Source organism: Sciurus carolinensis, chromosome 7 (genome assembly GCF_902686445.1).
Source record: "Sciurus carolinensis chromosome 7, mSciCar1.2, whole genome shotgun sequence".
Taxonomy (NCBI): Eukaryota; Metazoa; Chordata; class Mammalia; order Rodentia; family Sciuridae; genus Sciurus; species Sciurus carolinensis.
Window position 1 is genome coordinate 143892694 of NC_062219.1, and position 26594 is coordinate 143919287.

The following is a 26594-nucleotide window of genomic DNA, read 5'->3' on the forward strand; positions in this document are numbered from 1 at the left end:
GGATGGAGAAGCCCCATTTTATTTTTGAATGGTCTTGAATTGAAAACAAGTCTAAAAAGTAGGGAGGACAAAAATGCCCTTAGAAAATTCCTTTGAAAAAGGAAGCACCAGTGTGGGAGTCAGATGGCTCTGGGTTTGTATCCTCACTCTAATAGCTTCAAGCCTTGGGATCGCTGGGGAAAGAAAGGTGCTACCAGGAACTGTGGTGAACAGGACACTTGTGCTAATTCACGTCATCCTCACGATGACCCCCCAAAAAAGATGAGACTCAAGTAGGTTCACGCAATTTCAGTATATAGTGAGTGACACAGATTCAAGCCCAGGGCTATTTGATGACCAAGCAGTTACTTTCCACCAGTCTGAAACTGTCATGGGAGCAGAATCAGATCTCTTTCTGTCGGCATATCCGGGGCCTACAAACTTATAGTAATCTGTTTATAACTTTTGGTTGAATAACCAAATGAATATCTGACGGAATAGGTGAATGAATGACGGACCTGTAATGCTGTTTCCCATCTCCTTAGTCTTGTTTAGCATTGATGTTCTCCTCTGTTGCTCTGTGAACCTTTCCAATTGCTGAAGGGAAGGCTGAGCTTAGAGGCTGGGAGTTCTCTACCCTTAGTCCAAGCAGAATTCCTGCTCTAGAATAACTCGGTCAGTAAGTGATGACTTAGAGATTTGGAAACCTCAGGGTCACACGATGTTTGATGGTAGGTGAGGTGTACAAAGCAGCTAAGATCAACTGGATTGTTTGAACTAATTCCTCACCATCATGACATCAGCATGAAGGATGGAAATGTAGTGATGCAGAGTGTGGGTCAAAGGGAAAGTGTTCAAATGAAAGAAAGTGTGGTTAAAAGAAAGATAGGGTTGTATTCTGCTCTTTTGCGAGGCCTCAGCAAAACCATCACAGCAATTGGAACAGGGTCATTGCTGGAGGTCATGGTGGTGGTGGTCACAAGCAATGTCCAAGATGTGTGTCCACTCTGTGCTGGCCATGATGATAAGTCCTTTAGAGAAACCACCTGGTTTATCTGATGAAAATGCTAAGACCCAGGTGTTCATTTTATTTCCTTTTTAAACATGTGGACTTGTCTGAGGTCATACAGCCAAGATAATAATGACCATAGCTGCTCAATTCACAATAGCCAGACTGTGGAACCAACCTAGATGTCCTTCAATTGATGAATGGATAAAGAAACTGTGGTATATATATACAATGGAATATTACTCAGCTATAAAGAATAATAAAATTATGGCATTTGCAGGCAAATGGATGAAGTTGGGAGAATATCATGCTAAGTGAGATAAGCCAATCTCAAAAATCCAAAGGGCAAATGATCTCACTGATAAGCGGATGATGACGCATAATGGGGGGTGAGAGGGGGGCAAGAATGGAGGAAGGAGGGACTGTATAGAGGGAAAAGAGGGGTGGGAGGGGTGGGGGGGAAGGAAAAAATAACCAGAATGAATCAAACATTATTACCCTATGTAAATGTATGATTACACAAATGTTATGCTGTTACTCCATGTACAAACAGAAACAACATGTATCCCATTTGTTTACAATAAAAATAAATTAAAAAAATAAAATAAATACAATAAATAAAGACATTTTCAAAAAGAAAAAAAAAAAAAGATAATAATGACCAAGATTTAAATGCCAGTCCTGCCTGGTTCCAGGGCCTGAACTCTGAACCCCATGTTCTTTTCCTCTAGGAGGGTATCATAAAGGTCACATTTCTCTGTCTGAGTTTGTTGTGCAGTCTTCCTCTATACTTCTTTGATGTGTATAGATTGCTCTCACACTCTTAAATATTTGAATATTTGATAATTTAGCAATATATTCAATTTTACTTCCATGAAATTTCTGTCTGTTTCCTTGTTGGTGTGCCAAGTCCCCAAATCATTTTGAAATAAACTGGAACAGATTTGTTTGAGGAACTGACCAGAGTCCTAAAATAGTCAAGTGCAAGGAATTCTGAAGAGAAAAGGCCGTAAGGAAACAGGAAAACTGGTCCCCATTCTCCAGGAGCTTTCACCACTGTGGAGATAAAATCTAAGCCAAGGAAGACCCCAGGAATGCCCAGCAAGGCACCTGTGACCCAGAGCAATTGTAGTCCAAGGATGGCATCTTCTAGCACAGGCATTATTCTCCTGGTGCTCTGTGGAAAGGGAGGCCAAGGAAATGGCCAAAGCCACTGAGGTTATTTGGAGAGCTTCCTGGGCACCGTGAGCCTCTGGTAGGACCTTTAAACAGGACACAGACCCAAACCCGCCAAAAATCCACATGAGTTGAAGAGGGTATTGCGATCAGGAAGGGGTCTGAATATCACAGCTCTGGTGATTCTATTTAAAATAAACTTGAAGAATGAATAAACGCCAATATAAAACAACTTGAAAAACACTTAGTATTAACATCTTCTAAAACCAAAGTGGCTTGATAACTTTAAGATTTAGTATAAAAAAATTAAACACCAGCTTCTCTGATCTGAAAATAAGCCTGTTGGGATCAATGGTTGGGTCTTCTCTTGCCACCATGCACAAGTGAATGGCACTCCAGGGACAGGAAGTTCTCCTGAAGAAGGAGAGGGATTACCACCTGGGAATGGAGCACCTGCCCCATGGCTTCTCACATCTCACAGTCCCCTCTTTCCATCTGTGCTACTCAGGGTCTTTAGTAAGTAGCTAATGGAGTGTTGAGATTCCTTTGCACTGCATAACAATCACTCCAAACAACCATCATTTTATTATCTCCATGGGTCAGAGATCAGGAAGGACTCCGTCAAGTGCCTCTGGTCTCAGGGTCTCATGAGGTTGTGGTACAGACAGTGAAGCTGGGGAGTAAGACTGGAACATCTGGAAGTCCTCTCTGATCTCTCCACTCACTTGGACTTTCTCCAACATAGTGGCTTCAGAGCTGCCGACTGCGGCTTTGAAAGCAAAGACTCAAAGACTCACTGAGCTGAGGGTGCAGCTCAGTGGCAGGATGTGTGCTTAGCATGCACAAAGCCCTGGATTCAATCCCTAGCACCACGAAGAAAAGCCAGCTAGTTAGGTGCCAGCCACATTGCTTTTCATGACAGATCCCATATGTGAGAAAATCTAAGCCCACCTGGATTCAGAGAGAGAAGGAATTAGGTCCCTCTGCTTGATAGGGAAACAGCCTGGTATTAGAACAAGTGGGATGAGAGACGTGGTTAGTTATATCCATCCTCAGAAGATAAAATCTGCAACACAGAGGTCGAGGGGTGACACACGCATGTGGTACCTCCCATTTGCTGGAGGTCTCATTTAATTTCACCAAAGAGCTCTACCAAAGGGCCATCATAGTCTCTTTCCATTTTATGCATGAGGACATGAAGGCCAGGGTCAACAGCAGGACCCTGATGGATGCTTCACAGACATCACTCAGACCCCCACCACCTCGTTCACTCAACTGAGACTCAACAACCTGCCCCAGCGAGCAGGTGGCAGCACCAGAACACAGTCCCTGTGTTCAGACCTCTGCAATCACTTCCTTACACAAGGAAAATGAACTACATGCACTCACTGCATTCTAAGCGCTGTGGATTAGCTCTTTTCCCCTCTTGGGTATCTGTCCGACCTTAGTCCTATTTGGACCCAAGTCATAACATAAATCCACACAGTGCTTTGAAGGGAGCTACAGGGAGCCATGAAGCTGCCGCCCCTGTGGGAAGCTGCCTTTTCCTGTTGCTCTCTCCAAGTGAAGCTGTCAAAGAGATATTATGCTGAGCTGGCTAAAAAGCGGGGTGAAAAATGGCTTCTGAGATTGGCAGTGGCATCGACTTGGCAGGGAGTGAGGTAATAACCGCTCTGTTATGGATTATGCCGGAGTCCTCAGATCTTTTCCTGTCAGCCTCTGCCTTCATTATGGGAAGCCCTGTGTGAAGCAGCCCTGTTTGCGCTGAACAAGAATCCTTGGCCTACACCTCTCTTGTTCATAGCATTGAAGACCTTGCATGGCTGAGCAGAAACAGGTTGGTCGAGGTTCAGAAGCTGGGAGCTTAATATGGCTTTGGCAAGAAACTTTCAATACAAAGAGGCTTAGTTAGTTGGCCAAGAATAGCAAGGGACAGAATTAACTTGTTTTAAAAATAATAAGTGGAAAGGGGAGTGCTGAGGAGAAAAAGGGTAATAAAGAAGGCAGAAGAAAGAGAATGGAAAAAGCAAAGGAAGGGAAGAAGACAGAGGTCATAGAAATCAATAAATTCACCATCTTCATAGCCACCAACAGCATGATGGGTAGAAAGCAGGTGAAGTGAGATAAAAGAGATGTTCCCTCCACTGTCACCATCTCATGAGCTCCCAAACCACCATCTCCAACACCGTTAGGATCCTGGAATATTTAATAATGTTCAATCTTAAGAAGAGACATTTTCCATTCATTGACACTCATGATAGCCAAACACTTTACCAAACACTGTAGACATGAGCTCATGCAGTGCCCACAAGAATCCACAGGATGCTCATCCCTAGGCTGGGGCTGTAGCTCAGTGGTAGAGCACTTGCCCAGCATGCATGATGCCCTGGGATCAATCCCTGGCACTGCAAAAAAAAAGAAAGAAAAAAAAATGTCCCCATCCCCTTTGTCCAGATTAGGAAACTGAGGCTCACAGAAGTTAAGAACCTTCCACTGGCATCCAGTGCACCGTAAAGGCAGGCAGTGGTGGCCAAGGGCTCACAACCGGCACACTGGGCACCAAGCCTCTTCCCAGAGCACGCCCATAAGGGTGTCCTGCTTTCCCAAGGTTCAGCTCCTCTGCTAACCCCAGCCAGGCAGGGCTCCTGGGACTGCAGTCCTTTGTCCCAGTCTGAGATTTCCCAGGCTCCAGAGTCTCCAAGAACCCCATTGGTAATAGTCTTCTGCCAACGTTAAGGCCATTATGTTGCCTCTATAGATCAAAATATGTATTTATTATGTGAATTTTCGAGTGCAATTTCTCTTCATTTCATTTGAACAGGGTTTGTTAAGGCCGTAGTGCACGCACTCCTGTTCATCCCGTCTGGCTCCGCTTTGTGAAATGAGGAAGCAGGAAATACTTGAGTACCTGACAGCTCAGTGGGAAAATGATTAGTAGAGTCCACTAGAACCTGCGAGAAGAACCCCAGGTCCCTGGGACAAGGCATTCTCTGGTCCCTTCATTTTGTTCTCACAGACTTTCTTTTTTAGAGCAGTTTTAGATTCACAGCACAATTGAGAGGAAGGCGCAGAGATTTTCCATATCCTACTCACCTCCCAGCTTCCCCATATTGACATCCCCCACCAGACGACAGCATTTGTTACCATCGATGACCCTGCAGTGACATCAGAGTCATCCAGAGTCCATAGCTGACATTAGGCCCACGTTCCTTGTGTTTGACCAGTGTTCCAGCACATGTGTCCACCATAATAGAGTCATGCAGAGTAGTTTCACTGCCCCCCAAGTCCCCGTGTTCCACCTTCCTACCCCTAACCCACAATTTTTCACTGTCCCTACAGTTTGTGCCTTTTCCAGAATACCATAGAGTTGGACTCCAATAGTATGTGCCCTTTTCAGATTTTCTCAATTAGTCATATGCATATGTTTCCTCCACGCCTTTCCATGGCTCCATCTGCTATTAATGCTCAATTGTATTCTGTTGAATGGTTGTGCCAGTATATCCACTCACCTGCCGAAGGGCATCTTGATGGCATGAAGGTTTTGGCAATTATGAATACAGCTGCTGTTTGTGGGTAAGGTTTTGCTTGAGTGTGAGGTTTGCAGCTCCTTTGGGTAAATACCGAGAAGCAGGAGTTCTAAATGGTCTAGTAAGACTCTGTTTAGTTTTGTAAGAAACTGCCAAACCATCTTCCCAAGTGTGCAATCTGTGTCTCCACCAGCAACAAATGAGCTTTCCTGACACCTGACAGCCTCACCTCAGTTGTTGTTGGTTTCTCCACTTTTTAAAGCACCGATAAATGGAATTATGCAGAAACGGCTGGAGAGCCAGAAATAAAGTCAAAAAACGACTCTGAGCAATGAGATAAAAAGTCACCTCCCCTGATGTCTCATGATAGGCCTCTTCATGCCCTTACTCAAAGCCACCACACTCTTAGTCTGCACAAATACTACCAAGCTAAGTTTTCCTTTTTCTCAGATCTCTAAGAATTCAACACTTTAAAGAGATAGAGACACTAAAAATATAAAACAGAAGATGTGCATTAGCTTGTTTGCAAATAAGTTCACACCTAAAGATGTAATCCTGCCCACTTTGGAAGTCTAAGGGCACGTCCATCTACCATAACTGATGTTTATAACAGTGACCCTAACACAGTTACTTGTTAAAGAATGAAACCGTATTCAAGATGCCACATGTAATAAAAATTGGGGATTAATATCTATCTTATTGTTTTGTTGTTGGAATTAAATATACCTTGTGTAGAATTCTCAGGGTGGTGCCTGGTACACAGTAAGTGATAATAAATATCAGCTACTTTATAATAATGATGATGATATGTCAGGTAATTAGAGAATTGGGAGAGGAGAAATGGGAAGGAAAGAGTATTGGGGTTCCTTAAGCATTTATCACTTCTGTGATTGCGCAGGGAGACTCCTTTGGCCCAAGGTGAATGGTGCATGGCTCCTGGTCTTGAAGATGTCCTTATGTTGAAGATGTCCTATATCATATGACCATAATGAATGTGATAAATATTATAATACATCTACTTATAATAGTGGCGTGATAGCCGATGAGAAGACTGAAAGCTATAGTAAGTAGGTGAGCAAGTATTCCTTGAAGGATTTTGCTGTTTGGTGGGGAGTAACCATTTTAAAGACACTCCAGGCAGGGAAACAGACTTTAGACAAAAGACTCCAAGTGATGGAAATCATGCCACATTCAAGCATGCAGACCAAGTAAAATCAAAGACTGTAGCACTAAGGTGAGCTGGAAAGGTCCCTGACGCCCCTTTGTGATCGATTAGCATATCAGGGCAAGGAGTGTGGCTTTTATTCGAAAAGCAGTAGGCTGCTGTTAAAGTCCTTAAGCTGAAAAGCGATATGGTTAAGTGTCTGCTTTTGACATATGCTTACACTGAAGGGGTATAAAAAATGAACTTGAAGGGTGGAAAGTGGGGTCCGAAGAGCAGGCAGAGGTTCTTGTGATGGGTTATGAGTGGCACCCTTGAGAGAGTTGCAGGTGTATTAAATAAGATTGTCTATAACAGGGGCTGCAGGAATTGGGCAGAGAGTGGGGGGTAGTGAGTAAAACCAAGTGTGACCCTGAAGGCCTTGACTTGAACAATTGTGGTGATCCAAGAAAGGAACTTTCTACAAACCGAAGATTTTTTCTGAAATCTTTGTATCTCCTAGTGGCATGATGTTTTTTTGTCAGAGGGGAATACTGGGGATTGATCCCAGGGACATTTACCACTGAGCTACATCCCAGGATCCTTTTTAAGATAAGGTCTTGCTAAGTTGCTGAGGTTCTCAGTTGCCGAGGCTGGCCTGGAACTTGTGATCCTCCTGCCTCAGCCTCCCAAGTGGCTGGGATTACAGGCATGCACCATCAAACCTGGCAAGAAACTGAATCTTTAATGCTATTTAAATTCTAAGGTATTTTCCTGCTCTACCCAAGAGAGTATCACTTGAGTTATGCCATAGCGCTAGAACTGAATGAATGTCATTTTCTAAAAACTCTAAGGAGGAATAGATAGATATGTTCTCACAGAACATATTCTAATTCAAAAATGGCCATATATAATCCAGAGCTGAGTCATCTTATGTGACAGCCCCTAACCGTATGTGACTACTGAGCTAGTCCTAGTTGTGATGTAAGATACATATTAGACTTCTGAGATTAATATGAAAAAAAGAATACAAAATACTTTGGTAATTTTTACTTATCACATGTTGATAATATTTTGAATATATTAAATTAAATAAGCTAATGTTACAAAAATAATTCCACAAGTTTTGTTTTAAATGTGGCTATTAGAAAATTCAGGATTACATATATGTCTTACATTCCCTCTCTGCTGGTCCATGCTAGTCTAGGAAACTTGAATTTTGTAGTGCCAATATTTAATGACTATATATAGACCAATGATATATTTTCTAGTATTGCTCCTCTGAAGAAGGTCTTACTACCTGATGTTTTCTTATATCTTCTGAAGTGTTTTCTCATAGCTTCTAATTCTTATTAAGAAAGTAGTTACCATAGCAACTACCACAACACCTTGTATCTTATTTACTATGCTTGGAGCATGAGGCGTGAATACCCATCTGTCATTCAGGTTTATACACTTAATATTTTTCTCCTGTATATGTGGCTCTTCCATTGCAAACCAAGCACTGAGAGTAGACCCACTGCAACTAAAAGATATGATCAGAACAACTGTTTATTTGAAAAGTTTATTTGAGGGTTCATGATTTCATAGACAGCAGGCTGCATTCCCTGGGGCTCAAGGTGAGGCAGGACATCATGGCAGAAGAGCGTGGCAGAGGGAAACAGTTCACATGATGATCAGGAAGCAGAAAGAAAGACTCCACTTGGTAGATACAAATATATACTCCAAACCCAGGCCCCCAATTCCCACCTCCTCCAGCCACACCCACCACTTCAGTTACTACTCAGTTAATCCCATCAGGGGATTAATTCACTGATTGGGTTAAGACTCTCACAACCCAATCATTTCTTCTCTGAACTTTCTTGCATTGTCTCACACATGAGCTTTTGGGGGACACCTCATATTTAAGCCATACAAGACCTGATTTCTAATTCCTTCCTATGTCACTGGCTTCTCTGGTTTGGATAAGGGGAATGGTAATTTCCCCATGCCCACTTCAGAGGGATATGTGACTAGTTATAAAGTATTTCAGAAGTGATTCTTAGGACACAATATCCACCTAACAACACACATTTTAATATGATAGTAAGATCTATTCCTTCCAGTGCTGGGGACAGGCAGGAAAGAGAAAGCAGTTTCTTTTGAGGATATGGGTGAGGGATGCAGAAGGGAGAAAAGGAGATGGAAGGGAAAACAAAAGAAGGTTGAGCAACATTAGCATTTGTTCTCCCATGTGTGAACAGTCCTCTTCAGGTCTTTTCTAGATTTAGTAGCCAGGCCTCACTGGCTTGGAGGAGACTGGGGGACCCAGAACCCTTAATGCCTATGTCCTGATGTTGACATAGAACCAATGAACAGGTTCGAGTTTATGAATTTTGATCCTGAGGTTTCATGAACCTTTAAGTGAATTATGCTCCTGTTTCACTCTCAGTTTCTCAAAGTGCCTCCCATTCGTGTACCAACGCCATGAACATGCTGGCTGCTCAACTGGTGTCATTGGAACAGGGAAATTGAGACAGACTGAAATGACTGTTAACACGTTCACTGAGGACACTGTTGTAGATTGACTTTGGGGATTACGCTAGAGTTGGAAGAAGCAGCTGGGGGCTTGGTCTTAAGAGATGTCTCCGTAGCAAGCAAGCAGTGTTCACTTGCACATCATGTTGATTTGAAGTGGCCGAGGGAAGTTTTATGAGGATGAAGGTTGGGGCACAGGTTATGGCTAAAGACCCTCCTGACATCTCACAGAATGATATGTGATATGTGGCCACACAATAGATAGTGTAGGTTTTAGGCTTTGTTCACACGTGTGCAATAATTCCATGTGAGGCTTTTTGACTCGTGGTGCACTCTATCATTTGAAAATGCTTTCTGCAGCTTATGGAATCTAGACAGTGCCACCCCAAAAGAAAAAGAAGAAAGCTGCTATAGGAATCTGGAGGCATCCCTGAGAACTCAGCGCTGGTATTTAGGAGGTCTCCACCCAAGAGGAAGGGAACCGAAGGGAAATGGAAAATAGGAGCACACTGCAAAAAGGCAGCCCCCTAGGGAAGGTTCCAGAAAGGTTAATTGTCATTGTTTGGTGTTTTGCGTGTCTGCCCTTTGTTTCTCCCTCGCTCCTCTGGGGGGCAGTGGATGATGCGGGTGGGCGAGCGTGGCTTCTGATCAGAACTCAAATAGCACAGTTTGAATTACATAATGAAGCTTCCTTGAGTCAGGTGACAGGATCACAGAGTAATTCCCTGCAGGAGACAAACTGCATGTTAAAAGTCCACCAAACACCAAAAAAAAAAAAAAAAAAAAAAAAAAAAAAAAAAAAAAATACCACTCAGGCCGCAAGTTCCAGACTTGCGAACTGCAGTTTCCTGGGAATCCTACTGGCAGAATCTGCTGGGCTGGCCAGCTGAGTCGCGGGACTCGCAGAGCTGGGGGGCGACCAAGTGCAAGCCGAGGGTCTGGTTTGGATCCCGGGTTACTTTCTGTTTCATTTCGAAATGTCCCCTGCTTCCGAAATCGGTGGCCTGCCGGGTCAGGAAGAACGCAGGACTTCTTGGAGGCTGCAGCCAGGCTTGTAGGAGCAGGGCTCAGTGAAGGTAAGAGGCGACCCGCGACCCGCCTGCTGGGCGGCCACCGGCAGCGGTGCTGGCTGCCTGCGGGGCACGCCCACCACCCGGCGCGGTGTCCGGCGGGTGTGCCGGGTGCAGCGGAGGCTCCAGAAACCATGCGGGCGGGGGGCTGAGGTTTTGAAAAGGGATAAAATGGACCCGTCCTGCCGAGATGCGTGGCCACCTGGTCCAGGGTGAACTCCCAGCTCCGTCGGCTCCTTTCTGGGCACCATTGCATCCCGCCATGGGGCTGGTCAGCGGCCAACGCGTTGGCACCGCCGGGAAGGAGGACCAAGGGGCCGCCTGGCACGGCGAGGCTGTGTGTGTGTAGCATGTGTATTTGCAGAGCACGACACTCCAGAAGACTGTTGCTCAGTTTCAGAAAGCACAGCTACTGGAGAGCCAGAAAACAGACCCAGACAGGAATTGGATACATGAGTGAGCCCAGAGCTCTGGGCTATCCTTAAGGTAAGCATTGAGGTCTGAAATGATTTTATTGCTTTTTGTTTATTTGTTGGGTGGATTTTGGACTGGTTTTGTGCTTTGTTCGGTTCAGACACTTTTCCTATTGTGAAACTGCCAGTGGAAATTAATTTGGTTTTGCAATCTCAGACCTGGTTCATTAGGATGTCCTGGAACCCCTAGATGCCTCCAAGTCAGTCGTGGTGGATCCAGATCTGGTGATGTTTTTCAGATTCCCTTGCAAATCTCACTGCAGTGGAGATGCTAGGAGCAGGCTCTTAGGAACCTCAGGAAGTTTCAGACTTAAAGAGACAGGAAAGGAAAAAAAATCCAGATCTGCAGCTGTCATTTTGGGGAAGGTGGACTCGGGAGAAGTTGTCGACTATAAAAAGGAAAGATGACTTGAAAATAAAAGGATAATTAAGGAATAGGTGTTGGTGGGATGTCATCTTGGGCTCTGGCATTTTGAGGCTTGCTGCATGGAGGTAAAAATCAATACAGGAATTGGTAACGGTTCACTCCGCATAAGAATTGCTCTGGTGGATTCTTTTTTTCTCTGACTTCTGGAGGACCTGAGAAACAGACTTAATTTGGTAGTGTTCCTTTCTAATGTTATTCTTTTGGGGCCACATGCAGTGCTCTAAACAAAATATGGTGATGTTGGAACCAAATGAAAAATGTCCTTCTAATAGTATCTATAAAGAGATTCAAGTTTTTGCTCCCTTGAATCCTTTCTCACCTTATTCCATTTAGGGATAAATTATAGGAATTGAACGTGTCTAATTTAAACCACTCGAGATTGGTACAGTTATTCCTCTGAAAGGATATCTGCATATTCAAATAAAAATGATCTTGAATCTGTGGTTCATAGTCTCTAAGTCCATGGACCACATTTGGGAATTGAAGACTTCATGGGTCATGAATTTCTATCATCTTCCCTCTGCCAGGGTTCCATTACCTCCATCTACTCTGATGCTCAACAGACAAAGAAAAAAGGCATCATGAGGTTTTTCATTAAAACCCACATTTTGAAATACAGATACTATCATGTCATTATAACTATTCATAATATGTCGGAACAGTTCATGAACTCTGTGTGTTAAGACTTTAGTGATCCCACAAGAAAGCATTGCCTTAATAATTAATGGAAACTCAGTGAGTTCCTTTGGTCCACATTTCCATCAGTTGAAATGTGCAGAAAACCTGCACTTCTGTACTAAAGACTGAGATTCATAAGGTCTGAGATTCCAGATACTGCGAGACCCTTGATGTCGTTCAAATCAAAGAAGATAACATGATTCAGAATAGTTTCCATTTTGGGCGTTTTGCTTTGTACTCCAGTTCCCTAAAATTTGGTAATCTGTCTGAATTTTGGTGTCCACATTTTCTGTGTCAAAATTGGACTTATGGTTTTGCAGAGGGTTTAATGTTACATTCAGTATAAGGACAGCCTGGGAAATGCAATTTGGAGGTCAAGTTTTGTCCATTTGGGGGGATAGTTCAATAGTTGATGGAACAACTGTTCAGAAGACATGATGTGGAGTGGATTTTGAAAGTCCAGTCCTTATGGTGCTTTGGTTAAGATCATAGGTTTTTGAATCAGATTGATTTGGGTTCCTTTTCCAATGCTGCCTCCCGATCAGTGAGTTATATTAGGCAGGCTTTTCGACCTTTCTAAGGCTCAGTCTCTCATCTGTAAAGTCAGATAGTAACAGGTTTTAAGAAAATAAGTGAAATAACGCATGAATGGAGCAACACATGTTGTCCTGCGTGGCATAGGTGGAACCTTCAACAGTACCTGCTGTTACTGTTGTCATCATTTATGGTATCTACTGACCCAAAAATACTTGAAAACACCAGGTCATTTTTCCCCCTTTAATGTGCCAGAGAATAGAGAATGTGTACAAAACTTTTAATACAACATTTGTGATCCTCAGCATGCTTTCAAATTAATTTACTAACGTGAATTAATTCACTCCAGTGTACAAGGAGGCATCTTTGTCACTGTTTTGGATAGAAGAGTCCATCGAACTGGTTTAAGCCACAGAGGACATCAGTGGCAGCAACAGACAAGCAATATTTGTCTCCAGATGCCCCAAGCTTTCCCCACGGGGCCACACCACCCTGATGATCCAGGCTAGGGGAGCCACCCCAGCAGTGGCCCAATGAAAGGCAAAGCGGCCCTCGTCTCTGCAGTGGTGTGCATGCTTCCCACTGGGTGCAGTTGGGTGCAGCAGGTTTGATTTTGCTCTCGCTTGTGTGATCCTGCCCTTGTCTCATCCTGGATCTGTGCAGCTCAGGGCTCCTGGAGGTTTGCACTTCATGCAGTCAGATCACAGTGATCCATGACGACACAGTCCAAGGCTCCGCTAGGGAGCCATTGTTGAAGTCTGGAAGGACTGATTTCTTTATCTCTTTGCAGTCTCCTAACAGAGAGGCAGAAACTCCTGAATGTATAGTGTAAAGTTCCAGGTATTGGTATCAGTAAGTACCAGGAGGCCTTGACTTTTGCACTCTGTGTGTATGCAGCCTCCTGTGAAGTTCGGGATCCACAGTTGTAGGGGAGGGGCTCAGAGAAGAGATGTTATTAAGGGTCCTCCAGGTTGAGCCTGGGTTTCTCCAGAAATTAACTGAATAAAAATTTCCCCTTGGAAAATGCCATAAAGAAGTCAGAATAAGAATAACATAGCTTCTTGCTTTTAAGAATCCACCACGGTGACAGCAACAGTGCCAAAGATTGAGAGAAACAAAGAACAGTCCAACAGAACCGCAGAAAAAGACAGAGTTTCAAAAGCAAAGAAGCAAATGTTGAGATGTGAAAACATTCCAAACTTTGAAATACTGTCACTCTTAGGAAAAAGAAAGCGGAGGAGAGTAGAGAAGCAGCTGGTGAGAGAGGTCCGGGTTGTAAGTTCAGTGTTACATCCTGCATCATTCAGCTGGGTCTACTTCCTCACTCACACAACCATACAAATATTCCCACCCTCCTCCCAAGGAGCACATGTCAAGACTAAAGGGACGGTTAGAACCTGCAGTATTCCTGTTAGTAATGCTGGGAATTTGAACTCCATCTGGGCCTCTCCAACAGGTATTAAGAACTATTTAGGATGAAAGAAAATTGACCCAACAGGAAGGAATCTCTGTGTGTGTGTGTGTGTGTGTGTGTGTGTGTGTGTGTGTGTCTCACTGAAAACTAGACTTTTCTTACTGGTAATAAAGAAGAAAATCACTCTGGATAATCCATAACTGAAGGGTGACCCATAGCTATTGAATAAATCTGTCAGGGCCGCCACAACAAAATACCACCTACTGGGCGGCATAAACAACAGGTGCTGGAGGCCTGAAGGTCCAGTCAAGGTCAGCAGGGCTGCCTTCTCCTGAGGCCCTTTGGCTTCTCACTGCGTCTTGGCCTGGCTGTTCTTGGTCTCCGTATTGTGTTTCCTAGTCCCTTCTTATAAGGGTACCACTGGCACTGGATTCGGTCCACCCTCATGATCTCCTTGAACCACATGTACTTCTGTAAAGACCTGATGGCCAAGGGGAGTGGCCTTCTGAAGAACGGGGGGCTAGGGCTCCAGCATGCAAATTGGAGGTGGGGGCACAATTCAGTCCCTGACAGCTATCAAGTTAAGAAAACTATTTTTAAAGTGTGCTGTTCTTGTTTTTGGAGTTAATTCGATCCATAAAGAAACAGTGTTTTTATAGAGGAAAATGGTGTCTCCAAACTGCTCTGGGGAACCCCCCAGAGGGCAGCCTGGTAAGCCTGGCCTGAGTTTCCAGAGCAGCCGGAGCGGCCAGGTGTTGTAACTCAGGGAGAGCGAGGACCAGGTCTTACTGACTTCCACTAGGTGTTCCGTCAGACAACTGGTAGATTGACCTGAGCAAGGTTGTGTTTTGGTGGTGGCAGTCATTCCTGACGGATGGACTGAGCAATGCAATGCTCCTTTGAGGTCCAAAGGATCATGACATCTCTCTGGACAGTTCTCCACTTCCGTTCTCTGTGCTGTCTCTTAAAGTCGAAGAGTGACCCCGTCATCCTGTGTCCTGCCATGTTGGACGTGGCCATGTGTGCTCACCATTTCTTCAAGCAGTCCCCAACCCTCCCTGGCCCCCTTCAGCATGAGCAGTGGTAGTCAAGGACATAATTGTTTAAAATACACACAGCATGCATTCTCTCTCTCTCTCTCTCTCTCTCTCTCTCTCTCTATCTATCTATCTCTATCTATCTCTATCTCTATCTCATTTCCAGAAACAGAATTTGTGAAGAGAGAAGATGGTTTGCACGTGACATTTGTAAATCCTTTCTGTTCTAAATTTCTCATTGATTTCAGAAAAGGAAACAAGAGGTCCATCTCAATGCAGAGATGCCCTCACCACTGGGCACCTACTGTGTGCACAAACACGTGAGGGCCCACACGGGAACGTGGTACCGACGGCAAAGCAGGTGATTCACAGGTGTGCACAGGTGAGCTGGAGACTGCTCCTGCTTCCTCCTCCCTCTCTCCAGGGAGGCACAGCCCTGTCCCTGTGGACAGTCTGCAGGGTCTATGCAAGCAGAGAAATGAAACCTAAAGGGGGAATCCACGCAGGAAAGAAAGACATGTACCTTAGTTTTCTTTTTAATTCCACTGGTGGTGGTGAAAATTTATATCGAAAGGAGCAAAGGAGTACTTATTTAGTGACTTATAAAAGCACCATGTTGTGTCCCTTTTCATTAACAATAAGGCATGCCCTCTGTACCCAAGGGGACGATGGGTTCCCTGAGTCACCTTCATGCCTCCTGATTCTTCTCCAGCTCTCGGCACAGAGAGGAGCGCACTGGATCATCTGGGGAAGACCTGCCTGATACCAGCTGCTCTGCAGGGCAGGGAACGTGATGGGCAGGCCCCACGCTGGTTTGCCCATGCCTCCAGCTATTTGGGTACCATGTCCTCACCCAGTGTCAAGTGCTCTGTCTGGGTTTTTGGAATGAGGCTGTTGAAAGAAACTCTGATGTAATTCGGAATATGTTGGTGCTTAAATAATTTAGCCCTGATATCAAGGTTTAGGACTTGCCCAAAAAAGGGCCTAGGATTTGAAAATGATAAGGACATGCACTCAGGAACGAGTCGCCGAACTTTAAGAACTTGCTGTTGGCTCCCTTTGGCTTATATTTTAAATTAAGAGCTCAGTTTTGTTTTGCTTTTTTTCAGTTGGTTTGTTCACATGTAGAATTTCTCAAAAAAAAAAAATGTGGTTTTGGAAATATCACGTCTCTTTCAATGAAGCAAAGCTAACCACCTTGTGGGTTTTGGTGGTAGTTGTTGTTATTGTGTTTATTCAGTAAGCACTTATTATCTGCCATACCAAGGACAAGGCATCGTGCTCAGAGTTGTGCAGTGTATGAAAAGATGAATCAGAGCGACCCGTACCTATTCAGAGAAAGAAAATGTGCCTAAAAGTTTTAGCAAAACTGTAGAAAATGACAGCTTCCCCGGGAACAGAGAAATGTAGTTACTGAGGTTGGTAAAAGGGAGATATTGATTCCAGCTAGAAAAGGCTTTTGGAGTTGTTTTAACCTGAGAATCTTGAATATTTCTATAGAGGGGGAAGGGGAGGAAGAGGGGCAAGAGGAGGAGAGAGGGGACAGGGGACGAGGGGTTGTGACAGCCAGGTGGGGAGATGAGCGGGAAGCAGGTTCCTACAGGAAGGTTCGTCTGGGATGTTTGTGAGGCAGGGGACCAGGCCCCTTTTGTTGGAGGAGAGGGGAGAAAAAAGACAACCAGTCGTTAGTTCCCCTGGACAGAACTGGAGCTCCCAGCCAGAAGTGGTGTGGCCAGACTCAGAGCCGTGTGCTCCTCATCTGCTGCAATGCTGTTGTGGTGATGGCAGGTCATGGCATTGATCTGCTAATAAGGGAGTGGCCCTCATGGTCAAGTGCCACAGCATTGCTCTGATTATCTTCTTTATTCTGCACAACGGACTTGCAGGGTGGGCATCATACAGTGGATCCTCGTCTTCCCCGATTCCGCTTTTGCAAACTGCGCCTGCTCACTGGAATGTAGTATTCGTGAGGTCCCTTCACGGTCATCTTGGGGCAAATGCAGAGCAGCAAAAACCCAACCTGAGGTGAAGCTCTGCTTCCTGTTTCATCTCTCACGCTGCAGACCTGTGTCCTTTCTGCAGTGTAACTAGTGGTGTATTATGGTTTTTGCACCTTGGTGCTCCTCATGGGTGATTTTGCTGTGCAGAGTGGCCCAGGTGGAGTGCTAGAGAGCCAGGCAGTGTTCCCAACTGCAGAGAAGCCATGATGTGCCTCGTGGACAGCAGACTGTGTTCTGCAAGCTTAATTCAGGTCCTGAGTTATAGTGCTGTGGGCCATGACCGTCAGTTCAATTTTAACAAATCAACGATGTATATTAATAAGATGAATTTAAACAGAAACGCACATAAGACCCGGGTGTATATTGATGTGTTAAGATAGTTGTGCTTTCATAAGCATAACCCTGCATCTCCCCTGGTAGCGATGGCTCAGTATTCACTAATCCCGTGTTCACAGTGACTCTATAGAACAGAACCGCTGAAAATAATGAGAATCAACTAGCATTTTCCTTTTCAAAGAGAAGTAAATTATCCTGGGGCTACGTGGCTAGCGTGAGTCAAATCTGTATTATGCCGTCACATAATGGCATATCTTTGTAAAGATGAGATCAAAGACTTCGGCTTGGGGGTGGCAGTGAGGAGCGGAGGGGAGGAGTCAAATGGTTTACAGAGTGGAATCAGTAGGGCAGCGCTGCTGTGTGCCCGTGGAAGGCAGCAGGGAGAAGATCGGGGTTCAGGAGGGCCCTGAGGTTGGGTGGAGGTGCAGACTCTTGGCAACTTGAGGATCAGGGCTGCAGGGAGGGTCATCGGTGGGGACAGCAGGGACTGAGGACAGGGGCTTGAGAGAAAAATTACCAGGCTTTGCTTTCTGAGCACTTACTGTATTCTGGTGCTGTCGGGAAGCTCCTACTAAATGATCTCGCTCGCTGTATCCTCAGAGTAACCCTACAAGGCAGGGATTCTTATTCCCATTTCACAGAGCAGGAGAGTGAGGCTCAGAGAAGTCCAATAACCTGCCCAGAACATGCTGCTCATCAACCAGAGAAGAGGGGGTGCGCACCCAGGTACAGGGGCCAGCACAAGACACGGAGATTCATGTCTTGGAGGAAGAAAAGCGTTGGTGATGGCCTCTCTTGCTCCCTAATTTCCTGTTTTCAATTCTGCTTTTTCAACACTTGCCTAACACCACGTATTTTTCTACCTGTGTGTTTTTGTTGAAATTCTTCACTGCCAGAGGAATGTTGTTCTCCTAGCCTTTGGGTTTCCTGTTGTTCTCCTTTTTTGATGTCACAAAGGGGCGGTCGAAATGCCTAGTAGCTGCAGAAATTGTGCATGTTAGGTGATGTTTTATTATGTTGTGTTGCTTAATAAAGAAAAGTTTGAATGTCGCGGCATTTCCTAGAAGGTAATACATGTTCCTGAGAAGAACTGCTCTTTCGAACACTCTTGCATTTCACATTCCTAGAGCTACAGGGGATTTACAGATGCGCTCATTATCAGAGGAGAGTCACGGTTATGCTATTTATCTGTTAAATTTCCATAGCCTGGCATAAAAGGACATGGTCTTCGTTTTGGATTTCATCTCAGATATCAGTGATCTCTGAATATTTTTTAAAAATTATGAAGCAGTCCCTCTTCAAATTGCCCCAGTAGGTAGCGCTCGCTGAGATTTATTTGTCTGTGTTCCTGAGATATTAAGAGATTAAATATCCCCTGACCAGTTATTCCCGCAGCACTCCTAGTAGTACTGCACCGTAGATGAAATGGCTTCCAAGTAGTACAGAGGGTGTTTCATCTAAAAAGGCTCAGATCTGTTTATTATATTCAAAATCATGTTAATAATACATAACAAAGGGAAAGAACTCTGATCAGACATGTGGACTTCTTCCTGCTTTCTAAGCTGCCCCTCCACGATGTCCTAGAAGGCCAGCTTCCTCCTGGCCACAGGGCAGTGTCCGCCCCAGAGCCAGGACACTCAACTCCATCAAAACGCCTCTGCCCACAGAGTTCAATGCCTGAGTTGCAAGAAGAGCAGTAAGCTGCAGTCTCTGAAGGCAAACGGAAGGGAGTTCACCTAAAGGGAGTCTCTGTTCTTTGAAATAACCAAAGTCCTAAACCCATCATTTATAAATTAAAGGGAGAGAAAGTTTGCCATGGAGTTGGCAGCTGAGCTCTGTACTCAGCGAACTGTAACTCCTGGGTGGATGAATTCTGCATCTGTGTAAGGATCTGGTGGTCAGAACAGGGACGCTGAGACCTTCCTCTTCTCCTAAGACTGCCATAGCCTAAAAGCAAATGGGGACCAGTGAAAGCATGTTCCATTCAAAGAGCACTGGAAACCATCTTTCAAATATCCTGGGCAGTGTGTTTGCCAAACCCAAGGGAAATTCACTCCATGTGTTTCTGATTCATTCAGAGTTTAATCATCAAAATATTGCCTTGCAAGGACTGGTTATGTCCAAGAAACCCTTTATGAGCCAGTTGAAAACATGGTCTTGAAAACAGGAAGTTCTGTTTTGTCAAGAGCTTGCAGATGCCCAAGCAGAGGCCCTGGATTGGGTTGTGGGTGCAGAAGCCCTGGAGACTGAGCTTTCCAAACCTGGCAGGACCGACTGTCTAATCCCTTTAGAGAATCGGGGCTGTGTGTCTGCCTTTACTCTCTAGAAGTATAGAGATTCCTCAGGCCAAAAGAAATCACCTGAGGGCAAGAGGACCCCTGGCTTCCCTGATCTCCACCCAGACTCACGCCCTTTCATGTCATTTTATGTCCCCCGTGCCACCTCCCTATGTGAAAACTCAGGAGAAAACTCCTCCATTGAAGTCATAATGTTAGCATCACAGCCTTTAAAAACCTAGGTAGAATTTCATAAATGGGCTTGGAAACAGCACTTTCATTGGGTCCACGAATTCCAGGAGAAAGGGGAAAAAATCTTTTTATTTTGAAATTAAAAAAAAAATCATGATAAAATATACACAACAAAAGTTAGCCTCTTAGTCCTGTCGAAGCGTGCAGGCCAGTGACATTTACTGCATTCGCACGGTTGTGTGGCCAGCACCGCCGTCCATCTCCGGCACTCTTGCATCTTGCAGAACTGAAACGCTGCGCCCTCTAAACAAGAACTGCCCGCTGTCCTGCCTCCCAGGCCTGGCTGCCACCATTCTCCTTGCTGTTTGAGTTGAAGAGTAGCTACAGTCACCTGGTGGTACAAGCTGATTCTGTCACTAAAATGCAAAAGGACTTCCGGAGCGTGGAGGCTTGCGTGAGAACGTGGGCATGTGACGGGAAAACGTCTTCCGTGGGGATTGTGCAATGGACACAGATGACCACTCTGACCCTCGGGCAGATCAGGAGACACGAGTTCAGTGAAGGTGTTTCACCAGGGGTTCTGCTGCTGTCCTGCTTTTCAATGATCTGATAGTACAAATAAAACTATAACGGACCTTCTTAAAAAAATGGTTCTCGGGCTGGGGATATAGCTCAGTCGGTAGGGTGCTTGCCTCGCAAGCCCAAGGCCTTGGGTTCAAATCCCCAGCACCGCGGGAAAAAAAAAAAAAAAAATAATGGTTCTCAAGTTTCCCCCAGGCTCCTGGAGATCTTGTTGGTATGAAGATTCTGTCTGAGGACGTCTGGGTGGGACTTGAGGTTTTGCATCTCTAATAACGCTCCAGGTGATGCTTATGCAGCTGGTCCACAGGCCACATTTCAAAAAATAAGGTTCTAGAACAGTGGTTCATGATGTGGAAGTCCTTAAAAAAAATTCTAAATCAAGTGTTCTGGGCATAGTTGTTGTTTTTTTTTTTTTGATACTGGGACTTGAACCCAGGAATTCTTATCCCTGGCCCTTTTTATTTATTTATTTTTTTAAATTTGAGACAGGCTCTCACTAAGCAGGCAACTTTTTTGTTGTTCTCGTTGTTTGTTTGGTTTGGTTTGGTTTTGCTTTTTGGTACCAGAGATTGGACTTGGGGCACTTAACCGCTGAGCCACATCCCCAGCCCTGTCTATATTTTATTTAGAGAAAGGGTCTCACTGAGTTGCTTAGGGTCTCACTAAGTTGCTGAGGCTGGCCTGGAGCTTGCAATACTCCTGCTTCAGCCTCCCAAGTTGCTGGGATTATAGGTCTGCGCCACCATGCCTGGTTTAGACATAAGTAATTTCTTTTAAGTACCCCTAGTTATCCTGATGCAGAACTAGCGCTAAGAACCTCTGACCTGGAGAAATAGTTAATATTTCTAGGATGCTTCTCTCAAAATCAAATACCTCATCTGAATTTTTTGGTGAGTATTAGATTGCAGTGAATTCATACTTGGCTTTTCTAACAAGAGCCTTAAGTGACTATTTCTATGTTGCTGATAAAACGAAGAGCCAAATGCTTTAGATTCCAGATGTGCTGACTGCAGAGTTGACATTCAACTACAATAATCTAGCAACCTCTCTGCAGTCTCACCCCTACAGAAGCTTCCCTGTGTGCTCATGTGGGCGAACTATAGTCCTCATTATAGGTACAACCAATGGTGATCCTCAAAAAAAAAAAAAAATGTTTAATATGCTGAAATACTTCTACATGTATTTGAGAACTCGGAATCCTGCACCAAAGAACATCAAAAAATTTGCCTGAAAAAATGTTAAGAACAGATGTTACAATCCACTTGTCTCTATCATAAAATAAACGTGATTCTGTTTATGCTTGCGTACTGATGGATCTTCTTGGAGGAGTTTGCCCTCAAGATGCAGAATGTGCTATGGGTGGTTGGTGTGATTAAATATTTTGCACTTAAACATTAGCAATGCCTGCCAGATCCAGTTATATCAGTTTTAGCTCAATTGAGACTCAACTTCTCTTTCACACAGTAATTAGCCAACAGTAGCAGTGTTTCCTTAGTTATCATTCTAATTTCTGTTAATAAAACTATGGCAACATAGAAAAGGCTGAGTCTCTGTTGTGCAGATGGATGCAGACCCCCTTTATCAAATAACTATATCTAGTTATTTAAATTTCAGACCCAAAATAAGGGGACCTTTAGTGCACAGTACTTTTTTAGAACTTAAACTGCCCCAAACCATTTTTTAACCTCTACTACCTTCACTGTTTATTTTTTGGCCAGTAATATTGTGGTGGTGAGCTTTGAAGAATTCGGGAATTTTGATACCCTGCCTGCATTTTTTTAGTTTATTCTCTGGATGGTTCCAAAGACTGATAAGAACACACGTTGAATTCACCAGCGTCTTCCTGAGTTGACACTGTCCAGTAATGATCCCTGCTAGAGCAGACACGACCAGGGCAGTCACAAGGAGATGTTTTTGCTCTCTGCTGCAATACAGCGTTTTGCAACCTGTGCGCTCTGACTCAGCCCTCTGACTTAACTTATCCACTCAGTACCAGGAGTGAGCAGCACAAACCAGCCAAGTCTGGAGGAAATAATTTTGGATCCTTCTTGTGTATTTCTTGTCTGATTCTACCCAACCCTGGCACCAGGAGCTAGAGCTCCTCTCTTGGTTCTTTTGCCCCTCAGACTTATCTTCATTCTCAGTTAGCCTTGGAGGATTGGTTCCAGGAACCCCCACAGACACCAAAATCCAGAGATGCTCATTCCTATAAAATGGCTTAGTACTTTTGTAGAACCTCTGCGTATCTTCCTATATACTGTAAATCATCTCTTGATTACTTATAATTCCTTATACAATGCAAATTGCTATGGGAAATAGTTGTTCTTCCTGTATCATTTAGGGAATAATTGCCAAAGGGAAAAAAAATTGTACACGTTCAATACTGATGTGTTTTTTTATATCCCCAAACATGTTCAGTCTGTGGTTGGTTGACTCCATGGATTGAATAGTTGTGTTGTTTTAAAAATCTCTATTTGAAAAATGCACCTTTTAAATTTTGCTTCCCTGAAATACTGGAAACTGACTAATATAACTCAGTTCCCTCAAGGGATATTTTCGTATAGACCCAGTTTTTCATTTTTAAGAAAGGAAAAAAATAGCTGATAAAGAATTTTGAAGTGATGGCTAATAAGCTCATACCTGTCAGTTTGCTTAGACAGGACAATTTTCTTCTGGAAGCAAGAGTGAGCTGCATTTGGATTCCATCTAAAGGAGCAACACCTGAGATCCCATCTATGGTAATCCCTGGGATATAACCTTTAATTTTCATAGTCAGAAATGGTTTTCAGCTTTTGGTTACATATCAGATTTTTTTTTTTTTTCCTGTGCTGGGGTTGGAACTCAAGGCCACCCACCTGCTAGGCCAGTGATCTTTGGCAGAGCTACAACCTGGTCCAGATCAGATGTTTTAAGCGGCTGTGTTTTCATTGAGGAAGCAGACCAACACAAGAAAGTAGAAAGTTGATATAAACATTGAAAACAAACAATAATAAAGGACAGGCAGCTGCAGAACCAGGCAGAAACAATACCAGGAACCAAGGCAAGAAGATGGGGAGGAGAGAAGAAATAGCAACCAGATGGTCATCTCCAGAGCCTAAAACACAAGGCCCCTGAGATGGTCAGGAATATCCAAGGGTGCTCGAAGGGCAGGCAAATTCCAAAAACCTAAAAATGATGCTGTAGAGAAAAAAGCATGGTCTGGGGTGGAGTTCAGAATGGAGTGTTGCCCAGCATGCAGGAGGCCCTGGTCTGACCCCCAACACCACAACAGAAAAGAAGAGCAAAAAAAGGAAAGAAAGGAGGGAGAAAGGAAGGGAGGGAGGGAGGGAGGAAGGAAGGAAGGAAGGAAGGAAGGAAGGAAGGAAGAAAGGAAGGAAGGAAGGAAGGAAGGATCCCCAAATCAATTCTAAAACAGCAGCAGTAAAACAAACCTAAGCGACTGAGACCAGCTCTTCCAGTAGGTTCTCACTTGAATGTCCCGGAAGCAAGTCTCAGAACGCCGATTACAGGGTTCATCCCGCTCCATTGACTCAAAATCTCTAGACATCAGACACTGCAATCGGAACTTTCATAACATAATCCCCAGGAAATTCAGTCGCACACTAAGATCTGAGAACCACTGAACTATCCCAACCCAAAGCCTCTCTTGTGCTCCCTTGGAACAATTCTGGGAGTGGATGTTCTGTGGCTGTCCTGTCCAACTGCCACCAGCCAGCCCTGTGCGGCCAACGAGCAGTTGAAGTGTGCCCAGCACAAAGTGTGATGGGTAGTGCTGAACCTGCCCTGGATCTTGACGACTTAACCTGAAAGAAGTAGACACAAAACTTCCATGAGAAATTTTTTATATTACTTATGTGTAGAAATAATATTTTGTATGTGGTAGGTTAAGTAAAAATATTCTTTAAAAATTCATTTCACCAGTTACTTTTTTTAATGGACACATACCTTTATTTTACTTATTTATCTTTTGTTTAATGTGGTACCGAGGCTTAAACCCAGGCAACTGCTCAACCACTAAGCCACCAGCCCAGCCCCTCTTCTTACTTTTTTAATATGGCTACCAGGATATCTTTCTTTTCCGTTTTTTTTTTTTTTGTTAATCTTTTGCAGCCCTGGGGGCCCAACAAACTGAGCTACACCCCCAGCCCTAGAATACTTGACATTACATTTGTGGTTTCTTCTATATTTCTGTCACACGGTCTGGAGCCTGCGGGTAAAACCACTGTGTTCTACCAGGGCGACCATGGAAGAAAGAACTTTCCATACTGATTTAGAACTTTGCTTTTGTATTCAGAATTTTGGTTTAAAATTAACTTCATTTTTAAGCCCTAAATCTTGCATTTCTTTATACTTTAGTAGATATCCTCTGCACAAAGGTTCAGTCCATAGAGATTTAGGAATGAAAGAGCTTCCCAAGCCTACTCCAAAGGAAATGTTTCCTAAGTTAAGTAGATTACTGCTCTGCAAATCATTTAGCTATGTTTTCTCCAGAAATTAGATGAGGGAAATAAAATGCTAGATAATGCCCTATATTTCTTGATATCTAACAAACAGATTATCCTAAGCACATACACCTTAATCAAATATTCATTAGTATTATGTGGGTGACAGTAGGACCCGGATAAATTTTGAAGTTTCAGCTTCAGTTAACTTCTCTGAATTTACCAGAAGCATGCAACTTGTTCAGATTGGAACCATTTTTCATCCTTTCCATTAATAAATATCTGGAGTACAAAATCCCAGGCGAGGTGCAGAGGGGACAGTAGTGAATTAGACAGAGTACCTGCTTTCTCAGGACTTACAGAGAATCCAAACCAGCAATTACAATACACCACAAGGACTTGTGTAAGGGGCTAACAAAACCAGTCGCAGAGGCACCTGATGAACACTTGCTGAAACACAGCGCTAACTTAAGATCCGCAGGAGGTGGAAGGGGTATGTGCAGAAACAGGGTCAGAGACAGGAGAGTGCAAGTCGTGAATCCCATTCCCTTTGACTTTCATATCAGGTGCAGGGAGAGGGGAAGAGAAATAGGTTAGATAAGCCCACAAGGTGAACAGAAGCCTGGGCAAAAGTCCACATATGGTGTCTGATTCCATCTCTATGAAATGTCCAAAAAGGTGAATCTAGAGAGGGACATGGACTTGTGGTTGCCTAGGAAGGGGTGATGGTAAATTGCCACCAGGTTTCTTTTTAGGACAGTAGACCTGTTCTAGAATTAGATTATGGTGATGGAGACTCTGTGGTAGATGTACTGAAACTCTGTAACTATATTAAAACTCATGGAATCACTGGGATTCTTACAGTTTGAAAACTATGTCCTAATAAAGCTGCTAAAATTAAAAAGCATCTCATGAACCTAGCTGAGGCGTTTTCATGCTAGCCACTGAGGCAGGAGGGCACACATCTCTGCATGTGCTTTTTAGAAAAAGCTCCTGCCATGTTATGCACCCCCCCTGCCCGTGTGGACAAGAGTGAGTCCAGATGAACAAAACTGACCTCCATTGAGCGCCTGCTGTATAACAAGCACTTTGCAGAGGTCTTTACCCATACCCACATCATCTCATTTAAACTTCACAATGACCTCCTGATACCTTTCTTCTTCTGGATGGCTTATTGCTGTCGCAGAGGGGGCGAACCCATTGGATCTGAAATAGGAACAGCTATGGCTTTCCCCATGGGGGTGAGGGCTCTGAGAGGTGGCAGAACCAGCAGAATTTAGGGGGTATGTGATCTAAAGCCCCACCCTCTCCGCTGCACCCTGGTGCTCTGAGGTGGATGAGTGGAAGTGCCCAGCGTGAGGACCGGCCATGTGGTGGACCGACCAGAGGTGACGCTCACACAGTCTTATTGCATTCATTCCTCATTTCTGTTGTCACACATCGCCACCCATTTTGTGGCTTAAAGTCACACAAATGTGCCCTTTCACAGTTCTGGAGACCAGAAGCCAGAATCAGTTTCACCATGATAAAGTCAGGGTGTAGGCAGAACCAGCTTGGTCCGCATGGGGCCCTGGGCAGAAGCCCCTTCCTCACAACAGCATCTGCCTCCCTCCCCACATCTCCCCCTCTGACTTACGCTCTCCTGCTTCCCTCTTCTGAGGATCCTTGCAATCACACACTGGATTGGTGGAGGATAATCTTGCCTTCTTAAGAGCCTTAATTTGATCACATCCGCAAAGACCCTTCTGCCCTGTAAGGTAACAGACATACAGGCGTGGGGAGCA

General features: G+C 44.3%; 1 protein-coding gene across 4 annotated transcripts in view; it reads left to right on the top strand.

Annotated features, from left to right (window-relative positions):
- Phactr1 (phosphatase and actin regulator 1) overlaps nucleotides 1–26594 on the top strand; it is a 501682-nt gene that overhangs the window by 198632 nt on the left and 276456 nt on the right. Inside the window, exon 1 of one of the 4 annotated variants that reach the window (XM_047557911.1) lies at nucleotides 10205–10425. The exons of 2 other annotated variants lie outside the window; for them this stretch is intronic. The gene's annotated coding sequence lies outside the window, so the exon portion shown is untranslated. Of the gene's footprint in view, nucleotides 1–10204; nucleotides 10426–10547; nucleotides 10906–26594 lie in introns of those variants that run through there. One more of the 4 variants, XM_047557909.1, reaches the window with a different exon arrangement.